Source organism: Periplaneta americana, chromosome 14 (assembly GCF_040183065.1).
Source record: "Periplaneta americana isolate PAMFEO1 chromosome 14, P.americana_PAMFEO1_priV1, whole genome shotgun sequence".
NCBI lineage: Eukaryota > Metazoa > Arthropoda > Insecta > Blattodea > Blattidae > Periplaneta > Periplaneta americana.
The window spans coordinates 24679140-24699425 of NC_091130.1; the positions used below are offsets into that span (position 1 = coordinate 24679140).

General features: G+C 34.5%; 1 long non-coding RNA gene across 2 annotated transcripts in view; it reads left to right on the forward strand.

Annotated features, from left to right (window-relative positions):
- The window catches only part of LOC138713977 (uncharacterized), a 201053-nt gene that overhangs the window by 95137 nt on the left and 85630 nt on the right, over positions 1 to 20286 (forward strand). The window lies entirely within an intron of this gene.

Consider the following 20286-nt stretch of genomic DNA (forward strand, 5'->3'; position numbering starts at 1 on the left):
TCGTAAGGCAAATCTCAGGTAATCTATTGCGAATCCTCGGCCTCATCTCGCCAAATATCATTTCACTATCACCAATTCCATCGATGCTAATAACCTCGTAGTTGATAGAGCGTCGTTAAATAGCCAAGTTAAAAAAAAGATTCTGTTCCAACTCTTCAAGTTACGGAGGTAAACACGGATGAGTCATACTTCCAAAGCTATGATTCAAGACCGTACACAGTCCTTGATTTCATGAATTAGCATTTCCATTGTAGAGTAATCCATTGTAGAGTGTCAGGAACGATTTCATGATTTTTGGATGGACGTGGTCTCTCTATTCATCGGACTTAAATTCTTGTGATTCTCATATATGGGAATTTCTGAATGACCACGTATACTCACACAATTAATTGAGGAATTGAAAGCCATTGCTGTACAGGGAATTCGTAATGAAACTCTCCAAGAAGTAATGGGTAATTTTCATCAATGACTGAATACGGTAATGAGTTGTTGGAATGTCTCATATTGAAAATCTTATCACATAGAATCGAATTCCCAGACTTCAGGGATACTTTAATGCTAAAACCTCCGATGTATCTCACGTATCAGCAGTAACATAACCATTTAAATTAAATTACAACATCGCATACAGAACAAATAACACTCTACAAAAACATCTCAACACACAAACAAACAAACAAATACAACCACACAGGCGTATACAAACTCAAATGTAACAACTGCAACAACTTCTACATAGGACAGACAGGCAGATCATTTCAAACACGTTACAAAGAACACATCACGTCCATAACAAAATTACAAAACACCTCCACATGTACATAACACGTCACAAATGCTAACCACACCTACAGAGACATCAACACAGACATGGAAATACTGCACATCCAACCAATAAGCCAGAAACTAAACACACTAGAACAATAAGAAATATACAGACACACAAAAACACACCCCAATGAAATTCTCAACACACAACTCAATTTCAGAACACACACACTCTTTGACTCCACATTACACCACACGAACACACCCTCACAGGAAACAAAACAAGAGGCGCCAAGACCAACAACGACTAGTTCTAAGGATGACCCATAATACGTCGAAACAGGTGCGATATAATTTAACAAAAGAAAGTAATATAATACATATTCCGAAGTGATACAGTGTTAAAAGTTGTGTAATCAAGTTGTACATTTGAAAGTGTTGCGTCTTTTTGTGAAGACTGTATACATTCTATAGTGGAATTGAAACAACAACCGACTTGTGAAATTTGAAGGCGTCCATGGGTTTCCATGGCAATATCCCTTTCCCTCTTTTTGTAACCAATAACACGTTAGATTGTAAGTGAAGGAAAAGGGTGCGGTAGAGTCTTATTGGCCACATAGAGAGGGCAACGGACGTTGCCATGGAAACTCTTGGCGCCTTCAAATCTCATAACTCGGTTGTTGTTTTATTTTTACTGTAATTATGTCATTCACATGTTACAATAAAATATTTCCATAATTTTATTTGAAAGAACTAATCATTCCAAGCGTTGTATCTACGGTGGTTTTTAATCAAATTTCGTCAATTTTTATATGAACACATAGAGACACATGAAAAACGATATGCCGTCGTCAAATTTTTGTTTTGCAACCGTTTGTTTACATAAAGAACTGTACAATATCTGTGTCGTAATATGTATGCATTATCTCAAAGCGTTTTGGAATCTCTTATCGTCTCTCATTTGTTTGCGAGCACAAGGATTACAGCATTGCCACAAGAAGCCAAGACTTCTGAAGACAAGGGAAGTATTTGTGTATATTTTAGCGACAGAACAGTTCTTACGATTGCGCAAATGACTTTGTGAGCGCTGGGCTACCACGGTGTGTATGTTTGCTCTGTAGTTAATGGAAGCGGTGTCCGTCCTTTGTGTAACCGCCGCGCCGCGCCGGCCTCCTCCGTTTTTGTTTTGTGTCAAACAAGAGTCACCTGGGTCAACATCTACTTGGAAACAAAGACGGGCTTGTTTTTCCTTTCGACCTGTACCGCTATTGTTGAACACCGTGTTCTTACCGAACGAGCTACACGTGCGGTAGCTGGCATCAGGGATGATCCGAGGTTTGACGCTAGAACAGGGCTATGTACGAGGCGTGTTCTTAAAGTAAGTTCCAAAAGGGTGTAGAAAGTAAACGGGAAGATATTTACAAACCATTTTTGTAGCATTGTATTCCCCACACTTCAATTACTTCTCACCATAATCTCCACCATTATTGAGGCATTTATCGAGTTGTGGCACAAGTCTTTCTATCCCCTCATTGTAGAATTCGCCCGCCTGCGATGCGAACCACTCCCGCACATTTGTGGAAAATTCAAGGAAAGCGAAGAAATTGTGAACCTCCTGTCCTCATGAATTATTTCATCGACAGCACGCACCAAATCGTCATTAATCAAAGATGGCCGACCGGTACGCTGCTCTTCATGCACAGAGATGCGGCCCTCGTTGAACTTCCTAACCCATCTCCTGACCATTCCATCACTAATGGCATCATCACCATACACCTCACAAAGTTGACGATGAATGTCAGCTGGTTTGATGTTTATCGCATTCAAAAAACGGATAACAGACCGCATCTCACAGTCGGCGGGGTGCTCGATCACTTTAAACATTTCAACTGATCACAACTAACCACACACACGAACTGAAGCTCTGAAACTGCATGCACAGCTTGTCTGAGGACTGAAGAAGAAAACACGCATGCACAAAATAACGATTGCAGTGATGCGGTGACTATAATTGAAAACGGAACTTACTTTAAGAACACGCCTCGTATAAGGTTGCCAACTCTCCCGTATTTTCCGGGATCTCCTGTATTTGCACCTAATTTTAAAGAGCCGTATTCATAGACATTTTTAGAGCGGGTTTCCGGTGGATGATCAGCGTTTTTCGTATTCATAAACCAGTGTTAGCGATAGGATATGAATTGAATTCTGTACTAGTAACCAGTGGATAGCCGGGGCTAGCTTAGTACGCTCGTAGCGCGTGCTGCGAAATGTCTATAAATAGCACCCTAACAGACTGCCGGCTCCCGTATTATAGGCCTACTTCTCTTCGAACATTTTTCGCCCTTATTTTTGAATAATATAAAAATGTTAATTGTAAACATTTGATTTTGCTGTGAATGATGATTTTTATAAGATGAATTTTGTTGTTAAAGAGAAGCATTGCAATGTGCAGTCTTTGTAGAAGGTAATGATTGCCAGAAATAGGTTTTGGTGCTCATCCATGTTTTCTTTATTTAGCTACCTAGCTAGTAGACAAAGTGAGTACAAATTAAAATTATAAAACAAAAATGTTTCTAGCCACTATCGTAAGAGCCAGGCTCGAGTACGGTGTGGTCTTAGCCAATAAGAGAGAATATCATCGAAATGATAGCCGTCCAAATCTTGGATTTAAAATATCGGCATCCTAATCAATTCAAATGAACAAAAAAGAAAATGTAAATTAATGTTAAAAAATACATAATGAAATTAAAAAAAAAGAATATTCTGCGACAAGATGTGGTGGCTATCAAAACGATAAAAATTTATTGAAAATAAAAAAATATACATTGAATATTATAAAGATAGTGATTTACAAAGACAGTTTACTAAATACAGTAATTAATTTAATTCAAACCGATAAATAACACAAAAAAGGAAGAAAAAAAAGAAGAAGAAAGAGTGAAAAGAAGAGAGAAAAAAAGCACATTTAATATAAATTGACAATCAGACAGAAGCCAGTGATATTCAATAAAAACATGAATATAGCGACAGAAATAATAAGGTAAAAAATACACACATTTGTTAATATTATATATCTTGAATGATTATACAAATTTATATTTTAAAAGGTTCAATTTTAAACTATTTAAAATTTGGAAAATGGTTTGTAATTTTATTATAAAGTATTGGGCCGAAACTAGCACCACGTTTAAGAGCTGCACTTGTATGACATTTAGGCTCAATCAATGGGAAAGTAGAGTTCTGTCTTCGAGTACGATGTTCATGTCGATTAGATTTATGTTATATTTGATTTCTGTGGTAGGCTATATTTATAAATTTCTTCAATAGTTAATACTTTATAATCTGTATAGGTAAATGAAATTTGCTGGATAGTCCATATTTTTGGTCAGACAAATTTGTATTAATCTTCTGTGTAATAAAATTAATGGATTAAGTACAGATGATGCTACTCCACCCCAATTTATTATATCATACTAACTGACGAGTTTTGTTCCAAGCTTACCAATGTAGCGTCTTGTTGGTTACGAAAAGGGGGAAAGGGATATTGCCATGGAAACCCATGGACACTTTCAAATTTCACAAGTCGGCTGTTGTTTCAATTCCACTATAGAATGTACAGAATCTTCACAAAAAGAGGCAACACTTTAAAATGGCTAGGCCTATATTTCAGCTGATAATAAATACATTGTGGTTTTTGTATTAAAGTATCCTTTAAATCTGGGAATTCGATACTGTGTGAAAAGTTTTTCAATATGAGACCTTTCAACCGCTCATACAAAAACATCCTCGATTTTGTAAAAAAAAAAAAAAAAATTAATAAAAGCTTTCCAATCTTGTATCGTAATATATTATTAGTTCATCATGCATTGATTCGTTCCATTACCCGTTTTTATTAACTGATTAATTAATTAATTAATGAACTGCTGTTCGTTCATTCATTCCTCATACACTCATTGATCCATTTATTCAGCAGATTGTATGCACATCTGTTTATTCATTGATCCATTTACACATGCCCTATGAATAAGTGACTACTGTGCTCCAACCACAAGATAGTAATATACGTTACAAGAGCGGTATGTTGACGTTTTCACGGTCGAGGAAAAGATTGAAAAAGCGAAACGTAGTTGAGCTTTTTTAATTTCCGAGAACATGAAAACAAACATACCGCTCGTGTATCATACATTATTTTGTGCGAAGATCGTTTATTACATACCTGGAAAACGAATTTCTAATTAGTTGCAATGAAATCTCCATCTTGGTTTCTGTTTAATGACGGCAACTTCGGAAAACTAAAATATCTTTCTTCAACATTGTTGCTATAAAATGTTTTCTGTGTTTACTATACTCCAGCAGGCCGTGATATACGTCTGTCTTTTTTTTCCCCCAGTCTATAAATGCGAACTTAAAACAAACGGTAAGGTTATGTAATGATTTATTTTTCATTTTAATATTTTAACAATATTATTTATATAACATATTGCAGTAATAACATCGGCATCTGGAATCTTGTTGATTTTTTCACGGCTTCCTTAATGTTACTTGTATCAGGAATGCAATAAGTTTCGTGGAGTAGTAGACTTTACTTAATTTTTGCAAATATTTAAAAACAATAATTAACATTGCAATTTAGGTGAAATTGCAGTGGTAAGTTTCCAATTTATAATTATTACTATGTTAAACGTCTCTAAAAATAATACGTTAAAAGCCTAAAGCAGTAAAATTAATGTCGCGCTTAAGCGGTAAGAAGAGGGAAATTGTTGTGTGTGTTACGTTGGGAATACTGAATGTGGTATTTCACACTTACCGCGTATTGGTTCTGTGCGGAAAACAAGCAAATACGCACGATCTCGCACAAAAGTCTTTCCGGAATGAAATGCAGGAGGGGGGGGGGGGTGATGCTGTGAATGAATGTTGATGTCATAATGTCACACAAGTGGGTAGTCGTTTCTCTATTGGTTAGCTATCACAGCACGAACAATAACATTGACACACACATGTTTATACTACCCTTGTTACAAAATTAGATCACTGTTAATCTCCTGGTCTTTTAATCTCTCCATACATATGCAGGAGAGCGCATGGTTTTTAAGCTGACGTTATAACGATAATATTATCTATCTACTTCGCTCCAATAGATGCAATAGTAAGCACATTCCTTTCACAGTTGATCTCCTGGTTGGAGAACAGTACAGTAATCCATTCTTAGATTAATTCATAAATTTATTGAATGGACCATTAAATCGTTCACACACAGTACGCGCGCGCGCGCACGCACGCACGCACGCAAACACGCACGCACGCACGCAAGCACGCACGCACACACACACACAGATAAAACATCCACTTTGTATGGACACGATCATTTTCTTTTAATCGTAAATACAATATACTGTATTTTGCATTGAAAATTTAGAGCAATATTATTCCAAAGCCTTCGCAAAACTGCATTGTAATGGTAACTAAGTAAAAATAAGTGCACTGTAATGGGTCTATTTCAATATTGTGGTTTTATCACAGTCTAGTATATATAGACACGAAGCTCAATACGTAGGGAATATGCATCCATAGACAGTTTCTAACCACTAAGATGGCTACTATAGCCTCATCACGGACAATGCGAAATATCTATCACCTCAACCTTCGTGACTGTAGGTAGGCCCTACATAGAAGACTGTGGTTTTATGTTATGAAGAAAGGTTTCCCTAGCAACAAGTTCTCTATGGAAATACTAACTTTCAAGACCTAACAATAATAGATGTAAATACAGCAAAAAACACGATCGTGGGAAAAAGTAGTATACTGTATAATAATAATAATAATAATAATAATAATAATAATAATAATGAGGATGGATAAAGAAGCGGAAAGATGAGTAAATGCATGCATGGATGAATGAGTAAATATCTCACTTGACGATGTGTCAGAGAAAGAACAATAACTTGTTTGCATACATCTAAGGTCTGGTTAGTGTAGCATGCAGCTAATCGGCGATGATACTGGTTTGTGGTATCGGAGATATGTTCATATTTGTATGCGAATATAAGGCGCACCCCGATTTTGAGTGACCAATAATTAGGTTAAAGATGCGCCTTACATTCGGAAATATACGGTACATACACTCTGAATCGATTCAACGGAACTTTCTGCGAATTTTTCATCCTAATTTGCAATAATTTTTAAAGTACTTCTTTGGACTCTAGCTCTCAAAACATACTGACCTGCTCTTATTTTTGATGAAAAATAACTGAATTTTCAAAAAAAAAAATTCTTTAAAATACTCTGTGATATGTGTGGATCGCCATTTTTAAACTTCCTGCATTATGGATTTTTAAATCACACGCCCGCTTTTATCGGTTTCCAGTAACTTCATTGTTTTTGCTACATTGCCAGACAAAATGAATATAATGTCTGAACTATTAAAGATACATGCATGAAATTTAGAACACACATTCTTTAGACTATTAGGAAACTTTTCTCTGTAGCAGAATTTTGTTAATTGATTTCATTTAAAAATACGTCCGTTTGTTTGCAAGAAGGAAATCAGAAAATTGTTACTAAATTTTAATTGTTTATTTTACAAACGTAGGGACTAATATCAAAATTCTGTTACAGACAGTTTGTAGAACATACTTTTGCAAATACATTGCAAAAAACTGTTTGAATCTATCTTTAAAAACGGTTTAGGTATATCGGTTTTAGTACAATCCTGCATTGGGTATATTTTTTTTTCAAATTTGAGCCCCCAAATATTTTTTTTCAAAATATTTTTATTTGGTTGAGTTGCCACAGCTATGAACTCTCTACATAGGAAAAATTAATAATTTACACCAAATAGGAAAAAAGTTTTAAAAAATACCATCCTCTCCCCTTAAAGCTTCCAGACCAACATGACCGCCAAATTTGGTCCGAATCGGTCCGAGTGAGTGAGTGAGTGAGTGAGTGAGTGAGTGAGTGAGTGAGTGAGTGAGTGAGTGAGTGAGTGAGTGAGTGAGTGAGTGAGTGAGATATTCGCAGACTAGCCTCGTTCCCTCCCCGTAAATACAGACGTTATAAATCAACGCACTTCACACCTGGATGCTCCTCTTTAAGAGGAATTGATCTGTGTAATTCCTGTGATTAACGACGTGTCAGCAAAAGAAGAACCCCCTCCACACACACACACACCTGTATGTATGCACCGAGCGCACGATTGAAGAGGCCTCGAGCTCTCAACGTAAAAACGTGCATAACGACATAGAAACCATTTCTTTCCATTCATCATCATCATCATCATCATCATCATCATCATCTCCTATTGCCTTTTCTGTTCTTATTCTCATTTAATTATTAATATTTTCATTTTTCCTTCTCTTCTTCTCAATTTTCTCAATATCATTTTTGGCCGATCGTGTTTTTAACAACCTTACCTAAATCAAATCAACTTTTATTTATTTACTTAAATGTAACGAACTACCAGTGTCGCGCACCACTGTGTGCTATGAGGAAATAACGAAATGGCTTATTGTACCTGTACTCTTTCTAAATTAATTTATTGGAGTGGAGATTTGTAAGAAAACAGGAATAAATAATGTAGATAAGACATAAGCGCGAAAACCATTTCTGACGACTTCCGGTTGTTGCTCTGAGCGCCAATCGTGGGGTCGTGGCTGAACGTGAAAACATCCATCGAGTAAAATATGTATTCAAGTATTAACCTATACCGGTATGCAATTTATTTACATTGATGTATACTTAATGTGTCACCTACAAACATTTTGTATATACTATTTATTTATATTCATGTATAATTAATTTCTTATTTGAAGACAAAACTAAACTTTCCATAGGCCTAATTCAGTTTATTATAACATTTCCACAATCGCCGCCGAATAATAACAAATGAATAATATCTACCAACGAATGCGAATAATAACAAAATGAATTATACGTATCGACAAATAATATTAATGATAATGCTGGTGTTGACATGACGATAATTCTGATGTTGAGCTGGTATATTAACGATAATGCTGGAGTTGAGATGACGATAATGCTGATGTTGAGCTGGTATATTAACGATAATGTTGGAGTTGAGAAGACGATACCGCTGATGTTGAGCTGATATATTAACGATAATGTTGGAGTTGAGATGACGATAATGCTGATGTTGAGCTGATATATTAACGATAATGTTGGAGTTGAGATGACGATAATGCTGATATTGAGCTGATATATTAACGATAATGTTGGAGTTGAGATGACGGTAATGCTGATATTGAGCTGATATATTAACGATAATGTTGGAGTTGAGATGACGATAATGCTGATGTTGAGCTGATATATTAACGATAATGCTGGAGTTGAGATGACGATAATGCTGATGTAGAGCTGATATATTAACGATAATGCTGGAGTTGAGATGACGATAATGCTGATGTTGAGCTGGTATATTAACGATAATGCTGGAGTTGAGATGACGATAATGCTGATATTGAGCTGGTATATTAAAGATAATGTTGGAGTTGAGATGACGATAATGCTGATGTTGAGCTGATATATTAACGATAATGCTGGAGTTGAGATGACGATAATGCTGATGTTGAGCTGGTATGTTAACAATAATGTCTGGAGCTAAGATGATGATGATTATGATGATACAAGTGCTGAGATACAAGTAATATGATAACGATAATAGTACGTATTGAGATGACAATAATCATGTTTGACATAACAAAGATGTTGACATGATGACAATAAAGATGTTGAGATGATAGTGACTATGATGAAGATGAGGTTCATGATGATGATGATGATAATGAGTGCAGGTAATGTACAGGCCAGCAGTATTAACAACGCTATGTTACAGTAACTTTTACATTCCGTATCAGTGTCGGTAAGGTCTTGCTGTCACACGCATTAATCAACAATGAATTGTGATGCACTGCAGGCAGGTGCAACTCCGCATTGTTGGACGAGAAGCGTAACAGCGCGTCTCGTCTAGCTTTTTATAGCCCTTATAAACGCCCCGGGCCGCTCTGCGTTCCAATTTTATGGTCATTATGTGCGTTTAACCTGCCTCCCAAATAAAAAGCAGGGAGGGGAGAACTGAACAGTTGTTCCTTCCTACAACTGAGAAAGTACACTCTACCTTGTATCACATATTGCGCTGTGTTGTTTTATACTTTATTTGGCTATTTAACGGCGCTGTACCAACTGCGAGTTTACCTAGAGTCGTTGTGATTGGTGACAGTGGGATGATGATGATGATGATGATTATTATTATTATTATTATTATTATTATTATTATTGCAAGGGGTTACATCAACTGCTTGCTTTATGTTTACGTGAATATGTTAGGAGAAAATCCACAAACGATTAGGGAAAACATGGCAAATTTACTTAAAGCAAGAAAGGAGATAGTAAATCCCGAAAAGACGAAGTATATGATTATGTTTCGTGGCCAGAACATAGTACTTATGAAATAGAAATATAGAAATTGGAAATTTATCCTTCGAAGAGGAGGAAAAATTCAAATACCTTTGAGCAACAGGAACAAATATAAATGACACTCGAGAGGAAATTAAACTCAAAATGAATATGGGAAATGTCGGATGAGAAGCTTTTGTCATCTAGTCTGCTTTCAAAAAAACTGAAAGTTAGAATTTATAAAACAGTTATATTACCGGTTATTCTGTATGGTTGTGAAACTTGGACAAGCACTTTGAGAGAGGAACAGGGGTTAAGGGTGTTCGAGAATAAGGTGCTTAGGAAAATGTTTGGGGCTACGAGGAATGAAGTTACAGGAGAATGGAGAAAGTTACACAACGCAGATTCGTCACCTGACATAATTAGGAACATTAGGACGTTTGAGATGGGCAGGGCATGTAGTACATATGGGTGTATCCAGAAATGCGTATAGAGTGTTATTTGGGAGACCTGAGGGGAAGAAGACCTATGGGGAAGCCTAGACGTATTAAAATGGATTTGAGGGAGGTGGGATATGATGATAGAGACTGGATTAATCTTGCTCAGGATAGGGACAGAGGGCGGGATTATGTGAGAGCGGCAATGAACCTCCGGATCCCCTAAAAGCCATTTTAAGTAAGTATTATTATTATCATCATCATCATCATCATCACCACCATTATCATCATCATCATCGAGGAAATATTTTACTATAGTCAATATTTAGATACAATTAGGTGACGGTACACAGATAGTGGATCAATGGTCAAATGAAAAAATGCCTCTTGCTCAACTGACCAAACAACGAATCCTCTTAAACAAAAGAAAATATTCTAGGAATCCAAGCTGTTGCTTATTACCCATCTATATTTTATGCACGTCAGTTTAAAATTCATAAAGTGTCTCGTCGAAGGAATTTCCTTTGTTGCTTGTAAGAGATTTATTTACGCGGGTTCACACCCCAAGACCACATAAATAATTATCGCACCCCCTTCCAAATTCCAGTAGGACACGCCGGGAGGTCTGCTTATCTGGACACCTCGTCCCCATCCCTTAATGGGATAAGCAAGTCACCCTCTGTGATGTGTTTATCTCGGCGCTACCCCACGGACGGGGGCAGAATACGAAATCTCTAGGGGTGGCTAGGAGATGAGATAACCACCCGAGAAGTGCTGCGGTTAGAGGACCCTTGGGCAACACCCCCGCTGTGCTGAGACACTGTACAGACAACGTACTCCAGCATCCATATGTGGGTATCAGGGTGGTTCTTAGACGATGATCTGTGTATATGTAAGTCAAATGGCAAAGTGATTATGAAATTGTATATGAAAATAACAGGATGTTTTAAGAAAACTGTATGTTTTCTTTTCCGTGTTACATAGAGTGACTCATGAGGATTTACCATCCCTTACGGAGCTTATTTCCGAAGACATTCTGAGCAAAAAATGTCATATAAACATTTGTCCTAATCTCAATATGTTCAGAATTACACTAATTTGAAACTGTTTGTAAAATACCATTATTCTTGAGTTTTTAAGGGTAAAAGAAAATCTTATATATAAAAGTCAATGTGGCTATGTATGTATGTATGTATGTATGTATGTATGTATGTATGTATGTATGTATGTATGCATGCATGCATGCATGTACTCTATACAAGTCTACACGCTTTGACCGATATTTGCCAAAGTTTGCACATTTAAGCTTCTTAACCAGGAGAAGAACATAGACTACATTAAAGTCGGACAAATGAACGTTAATTTAAAAAAATAATAAAATTATATACTATCAAACATTCATGTGATTCCATCATATTTTCAGATTTTTTAAGCTCATTAAAGGCGCTGAGCAATGTATGGACAACTGATCAATTAACACAAGACATTCAGATCTTATACCATAGACTTATAGCAAAAGGAAAAGAAGTTATTTTCATCTGGATACCCTCTCATTGCGGCATTGCAGGCAACGATGTAGCTGATAGAGAAGCCAAACAAAGCACCAAAGATTCTACCAATCCCGACTATATCTTCTTAACACATCGAGATTTCATTTCCCTCATAGACAATAAATGTAAAGAATCATGGATTACACCTTGGACTCTCAATCCCTCCAGAAAACTTTTCGAAGTCAAGTCAACATGCTCTCTCAATATACCAATCCACAAGCTTAATAGAAAAGACCAGGTTTTATTATCAAGATTAAGAATTGGATATACAAAATTGACTCATTCCTACCTCATATCAAGAAATGAACCACCAATCTGTGAAACCCGTCATTGCTTACTCACCGTTAAACACGTCACCATAGAATGCCGAAAATACCACACCTCAAGGAAAAAGTGCAACATACCAAGTGATATATCTACAGCACTCAACAATACAGATGTTCTTCTACAAGTAGTTCAATTCTTTAAAGAAGTTTCCTTGTATAATATGATTAGATTGTAAAATTTATACTGTTCACACACTCTGTTTATTAATTTTTTGTTATTTAATTATTATTATTTTTTTTACCTCTAGATACATTGTAATATATTGTGTACCTTGTTTGTAATCATCACTGCTTGTCTTGCATTGTTCTGTATATGAATATTGTGGTCGCAAAAAGACCATGCAGTTATGAGACCTAAAATAAATCTTAAAAAAAAAAAACATTCATGTACAATATTCTACTGTCAATTGTTCTTTATTATTGTCTGTTGTATTCAACATCGACTTTCACGAGGCCGTGGAAGAAAGAGCACGAAAGCATTGTTGATACATCATGAAGGCCAAAATTTAGACAATTTATTCATACAATAAGTATCTTTCCGCAGTCCAAGACCGTAGTATGAGTTTCTCGATACAGTTGTGGATAGTGAGCAGTGAGCAGGCTGTATTTTATCCATCTGAATTCATGAATTCTTTGAAACCACATAATTTAATAGCCTACTTAATTTTGAATCACTAATAGTACCGGAACAATTGCGAAATATTGACATGCCAAAATTATGCAATGGAACAAGAATTGGTGTGAGAAAAAAAGGTAACATAAGTGATAATATTGACTGGTAAAACAAAAGGAGAAGATGTTTTTACCTCACGTATTCCTATGATACCTACTAACTTGCCTTTCGAATTTAAGCAACTGCAATTTTATTTCAGTGGGACTAGCATTTGTAATGGCCATATTAAAATTAAGCTTATGGACAGTCGCTCAAAGTTGCAATATTAACTTTGAAACTCCGTGTTTTTCACATTCCCAACTATGCAGCTTGCTCTCGAGTGGACACAACTATACATATTTTATATAGATATAGTTATGCAAAGGAGGGGAAAACAAAGCATTTTAAACATATCAAAAAGCAATTCAATGATATTTTTGTTATGTTGCTAATGTTAGTATGTGAATGTACGTAAGCCCAGTGAAAATAACATTGTATTAATGCTAAATTATACGTCTCCCTAAATATTGTTGTTCACGTCCGAAAGTTCTCGGTGCCTGATCTACAGCTGTTTTAAATTGAGTTAACCCTGGTAGGCATTAATTATTTCATGTAAGTGACGCTATGCAACGATTCATCTTTATGAACGAGGTTGTCTATAGTTCAGTTTCCGAGATTTCCGTAACGTCTAACAACCAGTTTAATTAAAAATAGAATGAACTATTCAGGAGTATCATTTCTTCAATTAGCTAGTATTCTGAAACTAAAAATGTGTTGTGAATTCCATAGTTGCTTCGTACAGATTTTTTTTTTCCGATTTTTAACTACAAAATTACATTTTCTTACGCATCTATCACAACAATTGTTACAAATCACGTCACTCTTGTAAATTCTTTAACATTGTACATTAGGATGCATAATTAAACTGTAAAGAATCAAGTTCCTAAAGTCGTATGATTTGTAACAATTTTTGTAATAAGTGTCTGATGACTTTTTTAGTTAAAAACTGAAAAACAAAATCTGTACAAAGCAATTAACAACACATTTTTAGCTTCAAACACCAGCCAATTAAAGAAATGACACTTTTGAATACTCCATTCTCTATTTGTAATATTATTTACCCTTAAAACTGAAGAAGAAAGGTATTTTACTAACAACTTCAAATTAGTGTAATTATAAAAATATTGAGATTAGGACAAATGTTTATATGATATTTTTTGCTCAGAATGTCTTCGGAAATAAGCTCCGTAAGTGACGGTAAATCCTCGTGAATCACCCTGTATAACACTACGCAACACTTAGTGTTCGCATAACGGTAAGAAATCACATTTGTAAGCTACAGAGATATTATGTTCTTGATCGTTAGAATAATTAAGCGATCTTATTTTATAGTCTTGCAACTCCTATACATGTATCAAACTTATGGTGTTTGTTTGTAGAATGTTTTATTTTCGCTGGCAGACCAACAAGCAAACATTCTCATGGGGGCAGATACAAAAAGTTTATTTTTTTCCACTATATTAATAATGTCAAAACAAGTGCTGATACAAGTTTTGGCCACTCCAGTGCAATTACGTGGGCTCCTCCAAAAAATAAGTTTTCCGGGCCGTTTACAGAAAGAAAACACAATTTAAAGGAAATATTTATTGGAATATATACAGATATTGTTGAACTATTTTTCAATCTATTCTCCATCGGAAATGAGACATTTGTCATACCGTGGGATAAACTTTTGTATCCTTGTCGTAGAAGTCCGCCGCCTGGGATCGGAACCTATGTGTGACAGCCGTCTGCACCTCTCTGTTGACCCCATGGTATGAGAAATGTCTCAGTTCTGGTGGGGAATATTTGGAAAATAGCGCAATAACTGCTGTATCTATTCCAATAAATCCTTCCATGAAATTGTATTTTGTTTCTCTAAATGGCTCCAGGGAAACTTACTTTCTGGGGTGGGGGTCCTTGTAATTGCGCTCGAGTGGCCAAAATTTGTATAAGCTCTTGTTTTGACATTATTAACATGGTAGAAGGAAAAAGAAACAACTTTTTTATTTGCCCCCTTGAAAATGTTTGCTTGTAAAACTATAAGTATTCTATTCCACTCAACCAGCCTTAATCAATACAATAGTGACATACCTATTTAAATTATGAATATTTACAATACACTAAACGTTCTACAGCTGTAACCTTCAGTTAAATTTTAAAGACTAGTGTACGTCTATTTCATTTGAGATAAGACCTGTAAGAAAAGTAATAATTTATGAGTTAATATGATACAATTTAATCTATATACAATATACACGTATTCATTCATAGTTTTCTGTCCAAGGGCAGGCCTTTCACTGCAAACCCAGCATTCTCCAATCGTCCCTATTTTTTGTCTTCCTCTTAGTCTCCGCATATGATCCATAAATCTTAATGTCATTTATCATCTGCTATCTTCTTCCCTTCCTGAACTTTTCTCCCGCTCACCATTCCTTCAGTAGGCAGTTTTTTCTCAGCCAGTGGCTCAACCAATTACTTTTTCTCTTCCTGATCAGTTTCAGCATTATTAATACGTAGAATATAATACGCGTACCTATATAGAATTATAATTAAATTGAGTTAGCTAGTTTTTAAATTAGAAAATTCATTTAATAGTAGTTTACTGTAAGTGACGGTCAAGCGTGGAAATTAATTTATAGTTTAACAAATTTAATATGGGCGGAAGAACTTGTGATGATTTGTAGTGGTATTTTGTGGTATTTGTTTTGTTCTTTGTGATAATTTGTAGTGACATTTATATTATTAATTGTGATAATTTGTAGTGTGATTTAAATTGTTAGTTGTGATAAGTAAAAAAAGGTATTTATTGATATCTGTACTCTTAATTGTGATGATTTGTGGTGATGCCTTGTGTTTTTTTTTATTTGTAATTCTTAGCGGCATTTTGTGATATTTGTATTCTTAAATGTGATCAATTGTGGCGGCATTTTGTGGTATATTTGTATCGTTAATTAAGATAATTTGCGTCAGGTGTGGTAATTTGCATTAATATTTATAGTTTGTTGTAATGATTAGTAGTGGTATTTTGTGATATTTTTATTGTTCATTGTGATAATTTGTAGTTGTATTTTGGGATATTTTTATTGTTCATTGTGATAATTTGCGGTGGTATTTTTTATAGTTTAATTATTGTTCGTTGTGTATTTCGTAGCTGCATTTTGAAATATTTATATTGTTGATTTTTATAATTTGTAGTGGTATTCTGTGATATTTATATTGTTCATTTTGATAATTTGTGGTAGTATTTTTTATAGTTTAATTGTTATTTGTGTATTTCGTAGCGGCATTTTGAAATATTTATATTGTTAATTGCTATAATTTGTAGTAGTATTTTGTGTTGTTTTTATTGTTCATTGTGATAATTTGTGATGATATTTTTAGTGTTGTTCAAGGTGTTAATTTTATTGTTATTTGTGGTAAAGCAAACTGATATTTTTATTGTTAGTTGTGATAATTTTAATATTATTTGCAAAATTAGTTCGGTAATTTGCAGTGTTGTATTAGTGTTCATTATGACAATTTGTAGTTTTTGTCTCATTGTTAGTTAAGATTATTTTCAATGGTATTTGTATTGTAATGTATATTGTTATGCAGTGTTATTTTTAATGTTATGGTAATTTGTAGTGATATTTTTATTGTCAGTTGTGATAATTCGTCATGTGTTTTTATTGTTAGTTCTGATAATTTGTAGGCCCAGTGTTATATGTGTTGTCAATTGTGATAATCCGTAGTGTTATTTATATTGTGTTCTGATAATTATTTGTAATATTATTTATATTGTAAATTGTGATAATTACATGTACTGTTATTTATATAGTTAGTCATGATAATTTGTATTGCTTTGTAGTTTTTATTCTTAGTTGTAATAAGTTTTAGTGGTATTTTTGATGTTTATTATGAAAATATCTCGCGGTATTTTGCAGTATTTTCATTGGCAGTCTTGATAATTTGTGCATATATTTTTATTATCAATTATCATAATTTGTGGTGACTCTTATTCTCACAAGCCAAACCTCAAACCATTAACCCAACAGCATTACTAAATTATCTGATTCTTGATAGGTCTAGAGTGTTGCTATTGGAAAATTGCAAATTTTAATCCACAATTCTGAAAATATGTAAGATTTATTATCTATGAAAATATAAAAGTATCTGGATCATGTAATAGCATATCACAGGTCCCATTGGATAAATTTGGGGGCGGGGTGGAATAAATTTACATAAAATTAGGCCACTGACGTTTCTCTTGTGTTACCTACAAATTTTGTGAAATTTTTAATAAATTTCGCTTGGATTCTCTAACCAGAAAAGGGTTTCTTACATGTCGTAAATCTATGATATGGAACGCACTGTTTTTCTTTCCTTCTAAAGGAAGGCTTGCTAAGTGTATTACCACTTTCAATTTGGGTTTGAATCCACAAATCTCGGACACAATGACAATAATGGTAGCGACTAGATCAAAAAGAAGAATAGGCCTACATTTAATAGTATCGTGGACGTTCGTGAATGTTTCTTCATTCTCTATACGTATACATGTAGCTATTCTCGATCATTCTACAAACAAAATTCGAAACAATGGAGAGCGGTTAGGAACAGTCGTTGTCTTTGTAGACCTTTTTTCTAGTACAAGTTTTTACATGTGTAAGGTTAAGAAGGAAATAGTTAGAAATAATGCGGCACAGAACTTAAAAAGGTGGGAGCGAATGCACTCAACCTTGCACGATAGGGTGGCCTACACAGCTAGGGGAGTGGGAGTAGATAGCGGAAGTTTGATGAGGGAGAGGAGTATAAAAAAAGGAGAGAATTTTGGCTCCACCTACTGAAATAACAATAAAGAGAGAGAAAGACAGACAGACATGGACTGGATACTCCCTTTTCCGTCGGTATCGAGTTTATCTGGAAGTGACTACATTATTGTCAGCCATATTGAGCCTAATCTACATGTTAAAATGGTGGCACACCAGGTAATGTGGTGTATTGCAATGGGTTTTTGAATGATAACACCCTACATAGTTGTTACGGTTTCTTGTCTTTCTAACATGAACATATTTGTATGCAATTGTTTTGCTCATAATAACTTATTCCAAACCCTCCTCCACCCCTCCACCTCCAAAGCTAAACGCCATATGTATTGGAGCAAGAATGACGTAAGTTACTTTGTTTAGTTTTAGTTTTTGTTGGTTATTTAACGACGCTGTATCAACTACTAGGTTATTTAGCGTCGATGAGATTGGTGATAATGAGATAGTATGTGGCGAGATGAGGCCGAGGATTCGCCACAGATTACCTGGTATTCACCTTACGGTAGTTACTTTGTAATTTCCGCATACTAGTACCTTGATTTAGAAGTCGTTAGGCACAATAAGCACAATAGGCTATATTTCATTTCTGAAATATTCTTACAATTCTATATTAGTGTTTTCAGAGGACTCTTCTGTATCCATCGCAAAACGCCTTTCTGATGTAACAAAATTAAATATGTCGCCATAGTAATACTGTCTTATTTTATTACTAGCCGTACCCGTGCGCTCCGCTGCACCTGTTAAAAATAAATATAATGTAATTACATAATTAAAATAGGACGTTTGATCTAGGGAACATTCGTGTTTAATAGAAGGATAAATCGTTTAATATGTTACTTAATTTAAATTGCATCCAAATAATTAAAATGCGATCATTTTGGTCCAGAAAGCACTCATTTGGTGCAATGACAAATCCTTTAACATGTTTCTTAATTGTTATTACATGCAACCATAGTTTAATGAACATTGACATCATTTAGATTTAATGTGTATACTTTATTTTACTTGCTATATGTTTCCATTGAATTATGGTAATAACTTAATTTTAACCCTTGTTGTTTTCTACGTATTCAGTAAATGGCGCTTGGCCCACTATGGTTCTGAACCCTTCAAATAAATTATATTATATTATATTATATTATATTATATTATATTATATTATATTATATTATATTATATTATATTATATTATATTACATTAAATTACATTACATTACATTATTATATCAGAAATTACTGTAATAACATTATAGTATTATGTCCATCTAGAGAAACTACACTATATAATGGCGAAATAATAATTAATTATACAAATCGGTTAATTTAGCTTCCGATATTACTTCATACAAACACAGAAACATTCTCTGTAGGCTATCTTTCATAGCTTTCGATTGTTGTTCAAGGCCCCTTATAGACCAAGTCATTTATTTTTTATTTCGTTACACGGCCTTAGATGGCAGTTATTTTAATTTTAAAACTCATTTATCTCATTAAATATCAGTCCTATCAACATTTTTCAAAGGATAACACTTATCGCAAATGATTTTTAAAGAAACTTTTGTTATGTAACATTTTTTCACAAAAATCAATAATAAGCGAGATATTTCGATTTATTTAATTCAGGTTCCCTTATAACCCCCTTTTAAATAATGTATTTTGAATACCATATAGCCTAAAATCTAAGTTACAACGAACTTAATTTATATTCCAATTTTCATCGAAATCCGTTCAGCCATTATCGCGTGAAAAGGTAACAAACATACAGACAGACATACAAACAAAAATTTCAAAAAAGCGATTTTCGTTTTCAGGGTGGTTAATTATATATTTTAGGACCAATTATTTTTGGAAAATCGAAAATTACCAGAAAAATTTCGGCTACAGATTTATTATTAGTATAGATAACAGAAAGACCTTTGAATATCATTAACTTATGAAATTATAATTTCGTGCCAGTATTAAAAAAATACTTTAATTCAAAATTAACAATCAAAAAAATTCTTGAAAATGAAGGCACCGTCAAAGCGGGCTACTTGGACCCTTAAGGTGTTACTTGAACCCAGAAGAAAAAAATGTTTTCGTCGATGTAAAATAACAGTTTGTTGTCGAAAGTTGTGGTTTTTTTCTCTGCAAACTTTCATCTGTACAAATATTTTCACCTAAGTTACTCCAATGGTAAGTAAACATTTCTTCTTCTGGGTTCAAATAACACCTTAAGGGTCCAAGTAGCCCGGTTTGACGGTACCGTAGAAGACGTGTTTTATTTCACGACATTTTCAAGTGTAGAGTTGTTCAGCGTCA